The sequence below is a fragment of the Eretmochelys imbricata genome, chromosome 12 (genome assembly GCF_965152235.1).
Source record: "Eretmochelys imbricata isolate rEreImb1 chromosome 12, rEreImb1.hap1, whole genome shotgun sequence".
Classification (NCBI taxonomy): domain Eukaryota; kingdom Metazoa; phylum Chordata; order Testudines; family Cheloniidae; genus Eretmochelys; species Eretmochelys imbricata.
In genome coordinates this window covers 632,519-643,513 of record NC_135583.1, presented here as the reverse complement: position 1 = coordinate 643,513, position 10,995 = coordinate 632,519, and the positions used below count along the sequence as shown (strand labels likewise).

At 52.0% G+C, this 10,995-nt stretch overlaps 2 non-coding genes and 1 pseudogene across 2 annotated transcripts; 2 read left to right on the top strand and 1 right to left on the bottom strand.

Annotated features, from left to right (window-relative positions):
* The first annotated feature begins 634 nt into the window (after positions 1-634).
* LOC144273078 (U2 spliceosomal RNA) lies at positions 635-809 on the top strand (annotated as a pseudogene).
* Positions 810-2,381: 1,572 nt separating this feature from the next.
* Positions 2,382-2,455, top strand: TRNAN-GUU (transfer RNA asparagine (anticodon GUU)). The gene has a single exon. It is a non-coding gene; the product is annotated as a tRNA-Asn (tRNA).
* A 6,103-nt stretch (positions 2,456-8,558) lies between these two features.
* TRNAS-AGA (transfer RNA serine (anticodon AGA)) lies at positions 8,559-8,640 on the bottom strand. Its single transcript has one exon. It is a non-coding gene; the product is annotated as a tRNA-Ser (tRNA).
* Between the last annotated feature and the right edge of the window lie 2,355 nt (positions 8,641-10,995).

Sequence of the window (10,995 nt, the reverse complement as noted above, 5' to 3'; positions counted from 1 at the left end):
GAGCTCGTAAGCTGGAAAAATACGCCCCTCTGGCCAACACCCTGAGAGCGAAGGGCTACGAGGTGCAGATGGACGCCCTGATCGTCGGAGCCCTGGGCGCTTGGGACCCCTGCAACGAGCGTGTGCTGCGGACCTGTGGGATCGGTCGACACTACGCGCGGCTCATGCGGCGCCTCGTGGTCTCGGACACCATCCGATGGTCCAGGGACATCGACATCGAACACATCACCGGCCACCGACAGTACCAGGAGGTGTGAGCTGGTTCGACATCGTGCATCCACTATGGGAAAGGGACTGAGAGGCTTTTTCCATTGGACCGTATGAACTGGAATCATAAACTCCCTGAACATTAAATCCCACCAAATGAGGGTAGATCCATCCCCATCATCGTATCCGCTCATTATACTCCACACCTGAACATAGCCATTATATGGACAACATACCCCCATATCTCGATGTCTGTACTTTGATCAGTTAAACTTTTACCCCCAATCAGAGAGATTGCAGATTATGTATTCCTTATGCCACCAGCTCCTAAACCGAATTTCGCACCCCTTGATAATCTGTACCTTATCCCCTCATAACCAGAAAGTTCTATGCTTGAACCCTGTACCGTTTTCTTTTTATTTCAACATTATCTTAATAAAATTATTAAATCTGTTCTTATCAGTTTAATAGCTGATATGTCCTTTATTTGAGGACTGTCTATTAAATTGATTTTTGAAACAGGGGGATGGACTAGGAGCTTGCTCTGTCCACCCCACGCATCGGCCTGGTATTGCAGTGTCTCCAGGAACGGTGCAGCTCCTTTTGGGGAGAATCTTCTGGTTAGAAAAGCAGAAAGTTTTACTGTGACAAGGCTTCTTGAGAGCAGATTTCTTCAAGGGGCTGGAAAAAATTGGAACCTTCTAGTGCTTTACTTTCTTTATGACAAACTATTGTTACAATTTCTTGGGAGTGTTTTGCGAATCGATAGACGTGAGGTTCTTTGTCTTGCTAGAGGATTGTTTAAGAAGTTGGGATCTTTCTCTCTCATAACACTCAGACCTGGGGCTGAGAGTTTTGAGAAAGACTTGGAGAGTTGGAGGGCAGAGAGTGAAGAGTTGGAGGGCATAGTCTCCCCACCTTTAAAAGTTGGGGGCCAGGCCCCACTCCCTCCCCTGCATTCCAGCACCTCTGCTTCTGGGACTATTTTATTCTTCAGCAATCTCTCTCAATTAACCATTTCCCTCCTTCAGCTCAGTGACAGCCCCACACTCTTTGCTTCCTACACGCAAAGATTGACACAGAGACCTTGCAAGGAAAACCTCCCCAAGGAGTCAGAAGCACCTGAAGTGCTGGAAAATAGAGGAGATTTGACAGTGGGACCCAGAGAGGTTCCCCAGCAGATGAAGGGGATCCCCTGCTGCCCAGGATCACCAATTGTAGGGAAGAACCAATTGGGTTTGCTTTTGGGAAGCTGCCAGGAATCAGATCTAAAATCATTTTTCAGTCTGAGATGTGGTTACAGCATTCACAACCCCAGTGTCACAACTCTTCAAATAGCTAGAACCTTATATTTTACCAGCCACAGAATGAAAGGGATTTGAATTAAACCCCTGTTCAGAGTCAAAGAGGAGTGAGGGATCTTGGGGCTTTTCATTTCTTAGCCTCTGGCACCATCGCATGGCCATTTCAGTTTACTCTTTATAACAGTGGTCACCACCCATCGATTGCGATCAACTGGTCGATCCTGGAGCCTCAGCCAGTCGATCCCGATCTCTGGGCCGCTAAAAGTCCAGCAGCGCAGCGGGGCTCAGAGGCTGCCTGCCTGCCCTGACCCCGGGCCCCTCCCAGACCCGGCTGGCTGCTGGCACATCTCTGGGGCCTGTGGGGAAAGTGGGGGGTTAGGCAGCTCCATGCCCTGCCCCCACTTCCAGAACTGTCCCCGCAGCTCCCATTGGCTTGGAACCGGCCAATGGCAGCTGTAGGGGCGGTGCTTGCAGGTGTGGTCAGCGCATGGAGACCCGCTGCCCCCCTCCCTCCCAGGTGTCGCATGCACAGACGTGCCAGCAGCCAGCTCCTGACTGGGAACCACCTGTGGTAAGCACCTCCTAGCCGGAGCCTGCACCCCAAACCCCAGCCCGGGGCTCCCTCCAGACCCTGCACCCCAACACTCTGCCCCGGCACGGAACCCCTCCTGCACCCAAATTCCACCCCCAGAGTCCACACCCCACAGCTCCTCCTACAACCCAACACTCTGCCCCAGCCCGGAGCCGGCTCCTGCACCAAGCTCCCTCCCAGAGCCTGCACCCCTCACTGCCTCCTGCACCCCAACACTCTGCCCCACACACGCACGCTGCTAGGCACCAGCTTTGGTAACAGCACATCAGTCTCTAGGTGTCTCTGTGGCGCAAGGGGTCAGCGCGTTTGGCTGTTAACCAAAAGACTGGTGGTTCGAGCCCACCCAGGGACGGTGATAACCCTGTGCTACTTCTTTGCTCCTCAAGACCTGCTGGGAGCCTCAAAGTTTCCCTTTTGCCACCTGAAAACTGCCCCTCTTGGCCTCAGTGGTTTCAGCTGGTGGCCCTCAGAGTGCACTGGATGTGACCCAGAATCCCCTCTCCCCGCAGCCATACCAGGAGCTTGGGCTCAATCCTCACAGCAGAGTGCAAAACCTTGAACCTGGTATGTTTCGCTCCCTTCCCACCTCCACTCAAGCGGCAAGTGAGAAACGGATGAGACGCGCCGGCTCGAAGACGCCTCTCTCCCACTTCCCTGTTGGCCCCCGCCTCAGCGACCTCCGGCCTCATGGCCTAGGCTCTTGGCGCTCTGCTGGTTGCTGCCTCGCGTGAAGGCCCAGAGCAAAAAGAAACAAGTGCAGCCCTAGCAGAGGATGGTTTCGATCCACCGACATCTGGGTTATGGGCCCAGCATGCTGCCGCTGCGCCACTCTGCTGTGCCTTCAACCACAGCCCCCAGCATCTAGATTTAGGGGCACATTAACCTTTTGTGGGCCCTGGTGCCAAGCATATTTGTGGGCCCCTATGTCGTCATTGTGGGCTCCGAGCATGGGCCTGGTGTGGCAGGGCCATTGGTGACCTAGTGTCCCCGGTCCTGAATCTCAGAGACATTTTTCATTTTGATCACACACCTCTACATGACTAGCTGCATTGCCATACACAGCTCCCTCAGCCCCCAGTTCTTCTCACTGAGCTCTACCCATGTGGGTTTACCAGTGTCCACAGTGAACAGAACTTTCAGAGTGATCAGGGAAGCTCCCCACAGATTTATCTCCTTCCTCATTCAGAACTTCTATAGCCACGTCTCCAGTGCCACCCCATGTCACCAGTCACTGTGTGTGGTCCCACTCTCAGCTCAAAGATCCAAAGCCAGCAGATACCTGGTCAGTTCTGACAAATCCCCTCCCCAGCACCCATCCTGCCATTCGAGCAAGCCCCTTGCAAACACCATTTCCCCAAAGTGAAGACTTAGCCCTTGGGAATCTGAACACACCAGCCTTTCTCCCTCTGCTCCCATCTACAGGCTAGTCTACTGCTTGGTCACCACCACCTCTCCCTATGCTTGTTTCCTTTTTACTTTGGACATGCTCCCCAACCAGCTGGGACTATTCTCCCACTGCAAGCCTCACCTGCTTCCTCTTTCCCTAATCCCCTTGACATTCCTTTCCTATGGGTGACCTCTGTTCCTTGAGGTTAATTTCAGTTTCTTTATCCGCTCCTAGCTTAATGTCCCCCAGTAGTCACAGAGCCACCTGCAGCTTCTCTGACTATAGCCATGGGGCCAATTGTCAGAGGCCAGCCTTAGATAGCCGCAGCTACCAGTCAAGGGAGAGGTGGCAATTCCAAGGCTGAGCATGCTTTAACCTAGCAACGGCCGCACTAGGGCCTCTAAATCCTCAGCACTGGCCCTAGGCAGCTGCAGACTCTGCAGTTAAGCGCTTCCCTCCTCTAGGCCATGGCTTTAAGTAGCTGAGATGCCCATCACCTGCAGCAGAGGCCACCAATTCCCACACACCCCTCAGCTAGCACGTAGTCATGCAGAAAGTGCAAGCTGGATGATTTTGGAGGCTGGGGTACCAGGAAGTTCCCATCCCTGAGCAGCAGCTCTGCAACAAGCTCACATGGCCCCCCTCCGCTGTGGGCCCAGGACCCTGGGAAGACAGCAGAGTTACCCTGTGTATAACCAGTTCTGTCCAAAGCTTGTTGAAGTGAGTGGGAGTCTTTTCATTATCTTTAATGGGCTGCGTACAGAATCAAAGGACCCCATTCTCGACTCTGGGAGCAAAGCGCATTCTGTGCTGTACTGGTTTACTATGGTAACAGGAAGGTCTCACACTCCCCAGTGAATAAGCAACACCTTCTACAACACCTAACTTTTTCTGAGAGGCCTCCTGCCCAATTACGAAATGTAAACCTGCTTCGCTTACAAGGGCTGAAAATATCTGGTAGTGTGGTCACAAAAGCAAGGCCCTTCTGAATTCAGGAGGAATTTTTGATGTGCACAGAACACAGACGGGACTGGTCCCTGCACGGTTACAGAACTGTGGTAAAGTGGAACAATTTTCAGCTTGTGTGTTTGGAGGATATCTGGATCCATATGATAAGACCGTCCTACATAAATGAGGAAAAAGTGAGGTGCTTTTGTTATTCTCTTGTTCCACTCTTTGTTTCTGTGGGGAATTTGCCAGTGCAATATTACTGTCTTCCCTTTCAACAATCAAAACTAAAACAAATGAGAATGGCTGTTGAAAATAGCAATTCCAGTCCGAGTTAGCACTGGGGAGATGCCAGCATTTGTTGCTCAATTTTATTCTACTTTTTCCACAGCACGTTTCAGTGGATCAGCATATTTGATTGAGGAGAAATGAAGTAACAAGCACCCCAAATTGAGCTTGAGCACTCCTGAGTTTTGAGAATGTTCAAATGTGGAAGGCAGGTGCTCGATTCCCTTTCTGAATATTGGATAAATCAAGAAAGGAAAAGCCAATTTCTGCTTCCCTGGTGTAAGCAGTGTCAGGATGAGCTCCACCCTGACATCTGGTGGTGAGGTGTGGCAAGTTGTGGAAAAGAACTTCAGGGGCCGATCTCATTTGCATAGGCACACCCACCACGCCTAGAATGAGACCATAGCTGCTCAAATGGTCACTTTGGCTGCTGTGGGATCCCCAGCGTCTCTGTTATTGGGGCAGGAAGAATAAATTGTTATTACCCTGATTATGGGAACTGTGCTTGGAACTGTACGTGGCCTTTTGTTATGATGGAGGGATTCACCATCAACTAAGTAGCACTCGCTAGGCAAGGGTCATGGGTTCCAAAACTGTGTGAATAGAGAGAGGCTGGGGGCAAGTATTAATACTTGGTGGCATGGGCCCCTTGGTGAGGGCCTTACATGCTAATTGCATTTCCTCCTCTCTCCACTGTGGAATATCAGAGCTAATTTTGATTTCATTAGAAGTTTAGTTATAGGCTGCTGAGCTCACTTTGGGCTGACAGTGCACCAGCACTGGGGCTCCCCTACTACAAGCTGAATTCACCTAAGAGCTGAAATCACTGAGTGTTGTGTTAAGTAGTGGGGGAGCCTGAAGATATATTGTGGAGCAGTTTGACGCGGAGCAGTGTGTGGATGGCAGGAGCTGCTTGTGGGTCGTGGAGCTGAGCGAAGGAGTTCGTGGGGCAGCTGGCGGAGCGGAGCGCCGCTGAGCGAAGGAGTTCGTGGGGCGGCTGGCGGAGCGGAGCGCCGCTGAGCGAAGGAGTTCGTGGGGCGGCTGGCGGAGCGGAGCGCAGCTGAGAGAAGGAGTTCGTGGGGCGGCTGGCGGAGCGGAGCGCAGCTGAGAGAAGGAGTTCGTGGGGCGGCTGGCGGAGCGGAGCGCAGCGGAGCGAAGGAGTTCGTGGGGCGGCTGGCGGAGCGGAGTGCAGCGGAGCGAAGGAGTTTGTGGGGTGGCTGGCGGAGCGGAGCGCCGCTATGGAGCTATGGGGCGGTCAGCTTCAGATCATGTAAGGTGCCTCTTACCCCCGTCCCATTTCCACCCAGGTTGGGAGGTAAAGCTCCGCAGATAAACTTTCGAACTCTGGGGCTGCCCTGACCAGGGACAGAGACTTTTGGGGCATTGGACTTTTGGGACTTTGGGTGATTTGGGGTTGCTGGACTCAAGAACCAAAGGGAAAAGGGCATGCCCCAATTTGCCTGGGGTGGGTTTTTTTTTGCTCATGGGTTGTGTTATGAATCCTGTTGGTGGTGTTTCCCCAACATAATGCCACATTGTTTCTCTCTGTTATTAAAAGGCTTTTGCTACACTCAGACTATGTGCTTGCAAGAGGGGAAGTATTGCCTCTTGGAGGCGCCCAGCGGGGGTGATATATATTTGTCCCAGGTCACTGGGTGGGGGCTCGAGCCGGTTTGCATTGTGTTATTGGAATGGATCCCCTAGATATTGAACCCGGCTCTTGTTGCTGCCAACTCTGACGGGCAGAAGGGTTACACTGGCTCAGAATGGAAATCCTCCTACGGGCCTGGTACTGTATCTACAGCTGCCCAGGTCCTCGAGTAGAGCCTCCCCTCCCTTACTTTTCATTTTCACTTCTTGTGGGATCCACAGACCCCCCCTTGCTAGGCTTCAGACAGAGAGGGGCACTGTCCATTCAGTCCACCCAGTTCCTCCTTTGGGGGCTGCCAGGCGAGGTCACACCAGCATCCCTCATCCAGCCTGGGGAAATCTTTGAGGGTGATATTCGGACCAAAGCCTTCTACTCCTTGGGCACACTTGTTCCCCATTCACAGCGCCACCCCCTTCGAGCAGCCAGCTCCCCATTCACAGCAAGCTGCAGTGCATGGGGTCTCAGCTTCCCCACTCCCCCCACTCCCTTTTCTGTGGATAGTGGCCAAGGGAATGCTGGGAAATGTAGTTCCTTCCCTGCTCCAGGGCTGGCTCTCTAGGCAGGGAGCTGGCCAAGGAACTACAGCTCCCAGGGTCCCGTGGGCTCTCAGCTCCCAGGCTGGATCCCTGCTGCTCCGAGGCTCCACTTCGGCAGCGCTGCGAGAGGGGAGGAAGTGAGTGTTATGGGCCTGTCTGAGCTTGGGCCTGGCACGGTGGAGCCATTGGTGCCACGGTGAATCCGGTCCTGTCCGGACTAGTGCCTTGCAAGCTCTAGCATGGGCAGGAGATCTGCAGGCTGCACAGCCTTGGTAACAGCAGCTAGGTGTCTCTGTGGCGCAATGGGTCAGTGCATTCGGCTGTTAACCGAGAGGATGGTGGTTCGAGCCCACCCAGGGACGCTGGTAACCTCGTGCTATTTCCTTGCTCCTCAAGATGTGCTGGGAGCCTCAAAGGCCTCTTTTTGCCACCTCAAACCCGACTCTCTTGGCCTCAGGGGGTTCAGCTGGTGGCCCGCAGAGTGCGCTGGGTGCGAGTCAGAAACCCATCTCCCAGCAGCCATGCCAGGGGCTCAGGCTTAATCCTCAAGGCCTAGTGCAAAACCTTCAGCTGGGCACGTTTCGCTCCCTTCCCGCCTCCCCCCAAGCAGCAAGGGAGAAACGGACGAGACGCGCCAGTTCGAAGACGCCTCCCTCCCATTTCCCTGTTGGCTGCACACAGCCCTTGGCGTGTCTCATGGCTCACCAGGGAAGCACGGCCATGCTGCCCCAGCCTGAGTCCCGGCCGCAGCCTGGCGCTTTCCCCAGGTCAGCTCCAAAAGTTCTTCTAGAGACGCGCTCGGTTCCCTCATGCCTCGCTGGGAACTAAAGTGAACCTCCCCTCCCCCGCCAGTGCTGCCCTTAGCTCCAGGCTGATTTTTCTGGGGAGGGGACGTGGAATTGACTCGTTTGCTGCTGAGAAGTGCGTCAGGCCAGTTCTTTGGAAGGCGAATGCAGAGCAGTTACACTGAAGGTGCACAGACCTGCAGTGGGGGCACAGTGGAAATTAATAATGGGAAGATCATTTGTTAAATTAGTCGTCACTGACAAGATTTGTCTGTGTTTCTATTTCAAGTAATGGTGTTATTTGGAGGAATCAGTACATATTTTTACTGTAGTAATGAAACCCTTAACTTTATTTAATCAAGCCAAAAATTTAGTTTCACTTATTTTTTCTCTGTCCTAGCAGGAATGAATTCAATTTTGTGACTTTCTTGAAAGTGCAGAGAGATTAACTGTGGGGAATTCAGTCTCTGTGTTTGTGAGCTGATGTTTTCCTCTCACAGTTCAGTGAATGCACTGCAATACTCAGAGGGATCTAAGGGCTGGTGTACGCTGGTCACTTAACTGGCAGAGCTATGTGTCTCAGGGTGTGAAAAATCCACACCCCCAAACCAATAGAGTTAAGCTGACCTAAGCCCTGGTTAGATAACGCTAAATAAAAGGAAGAATTGTTCTGTCCCTGTCGCTATTACAGGGATGGGAAAACCCCTCCAGTCAGTGTAGTGACTGTCTACCCAAGGTGCTAGAGAAGTGTCACAGCAACATTTTAAGTGTAGACAGCCAAAGAGACCAGAACTGCCTTCAGTTCACACTGTGGATGCTCAGGCACTAAGACTACAGTAATAATAACAGCCCAGTGCTTCCGTAGTTGGCAGGATTTGAACCTGCGCGGGGCGACCCCAATGGATTTCTAGTCCATCGCCTTAACCACTCGGCCACAACTACTGGATGTACAGCTGTTCCACTACACTATGATTCAGTTCTCCCAGAATTGTCACTTCAAATGGTTTGCTCAGACCAGCTTCCCCAGCACACTCAAGGCTGTGCATTAGTGTAAGTGTGTCCATGGCTGAACAGCGAGAATTCCTGCCCATTTCCCTTCCGGCCGGAGCATGATGAGAGCGTGTTTGTGTTAACGACATTGCTGTAGATCATTGTTCATTCCCCACGTTGACAAGCAAACAGTCCCTTTCCTAGTCAAATCTCCAGCACATCGTTCCAATAGCAGGGGTCAGGTTTTCTCTGGGGCATGGAAACTTTTCAGGGGGTTGGTGCGTGAACTCAGCCTTGCATTCCATCCTTGATGTTTCATGGACTAACAAGAGCAGCATAAAGAAAGAGCCGAGCCAATGTCTCCCCGGCAGGGACGCAGGTGGCTACGTCCCTCTGTCTGACCATTGCTATTGCAGGTTCACTGGAATTGAGTGCCCTGGCTCAGACAAGAGACACAAGGAGGTTTTGCTGTTCATGGAACTGTGCAAAGGAAATAGAATCATAGAATCATAGAATATCAGGGTTGGAAGGGACCTCAGGAGGTCATCTAGTCCAACCCCCTGCTCAAAAGCAAGACCAATCCCCAATTAAATCATCCCAGCCAGGGCTTTGTCAAGCCTGACCTTAAAAACTTCTAAGGAAGGAGATTCCACCACCTGCCTAGGCAACGCATTCCAGTGTTTCACCACCCTCTTAGTGAAAAAGTTTTTCCTAATATCCAACCTAAACCTCCCCCACTGCAACTTGAGACCATTACTCCTTGTCCTGTCCTCTTCTACCACTGAGAATAGTCTAGAACCATCCTCTCTGGAACCCCCTCTCAGGTAGTTGAAAGCAGCTATCAAATCCCCCCTCATTCTTCTCTTCTGCAGACTAAACAATCCCAGCTCCCTCAGCCTCTCCTCATAAGTCATGTGTTCCAGACCCCTGATCATTTTTGTTGCCCTTCGCTGGACTCTCTCCAATTTATCCACATCCTTCTTGTAGTGTGGGGCCCAAAACTGGACACAGTACTCCAGATGAGGCCTCACCAATGTCGAATAGAGGGGGACGATCACGTCCCTTGATCTGCTCGCTATGCTCCTACTTATACATCCCAAAATGCCATTGGCCTTCTTGGCAACAAGGGCACACTGCTGACTCATATCCAGCTTCTCATCTACTGTCACCCCCAGGTCCTTTTCCGCAGAACTGCTGCCTAGCCATTCGGTCCCTAGTCTGTAGCTGTGCATTGGGTTCTTCCGTCCTAAGTGCAGGACCCTGCACTTATCCTTATTGAAGCTCGTCAGATTTCTTTTGGCCCAATCCTCCAATTTGTCTAGGTCCCTCTGTATCCTATCCCTGCCCTCCAGCGTATCTACCACTCCTCCCAGTTTAGTATCATCCGCAAATTTGCTGAGAGTGCAATCCACACCATCCTCCAGATCATTTATGAAGATATTGAACAAAACCGGCCCCAGGACCGACCCCTGGGGCACTCCACTTGACACCGGCTGCCAACTAGACATGGAGCCATTGATCACTACCCGTTGAGCCCGACAATCTAGCCAACTTTCTACTCACCTTATAGTGCATTCATCCAGCCCGTACTTCTTTAACTTGCTGACAAGAATACTGTGGGAGACCGTGTCAAAAGCTATGCTAAAGTCAAGAAACAATACATCCACTGCTTTCCCTTCATCCACAGAACCAGTAATCTCATCATAGAAGGCGATTAGATTAGTCAGGCATGACCTTCCCTTGGTGAATCCATGCTGACTGTTCCTGATCACTTTCCTCTTCTCTAAGTGCTTCAGGATTGATTCTTTGAGGACCTGCTCCATGATTTTTCCGGGGACTGAAGTGAGGCTGACTGTCCTGTAGTTCCCAGGATCCTCCTTCTTCCCTTTTTTAAAGATTGGCACTACATTAGCCTTTTTCCAGTCATCCGGGACTTCCCCGGTTCGCCACGAGTTTTCAAAGATAATGGCCAATGGCTCTGCAATCACAGCCGCCAATTCCTTCAGCACTCTCGGATGCAACTCGTCCGGCCCCATGGACTTGTGCACGTCCAGCTTTTCTAAATAGTCCCTAACCACCTCTATCTCCACAGAGGGCTGGCCATCTCTTCCCCATTTTGTGATGCCCAGCGCAGCAGTCTGGGAGCTGACCTTGTTAGTGAAAACAGAGGCAAAGGTACTCACTGTTGCAGCAGGGCAGGAGATTTTACTCCAAGAGGCTTTTACCCAGCTGGGGAGAAGCAGAGAAACACCCAGCTCCCAAGGCGCTATTTAGCCCCCTCAAGCACAGGGACAACCGCACATTTGG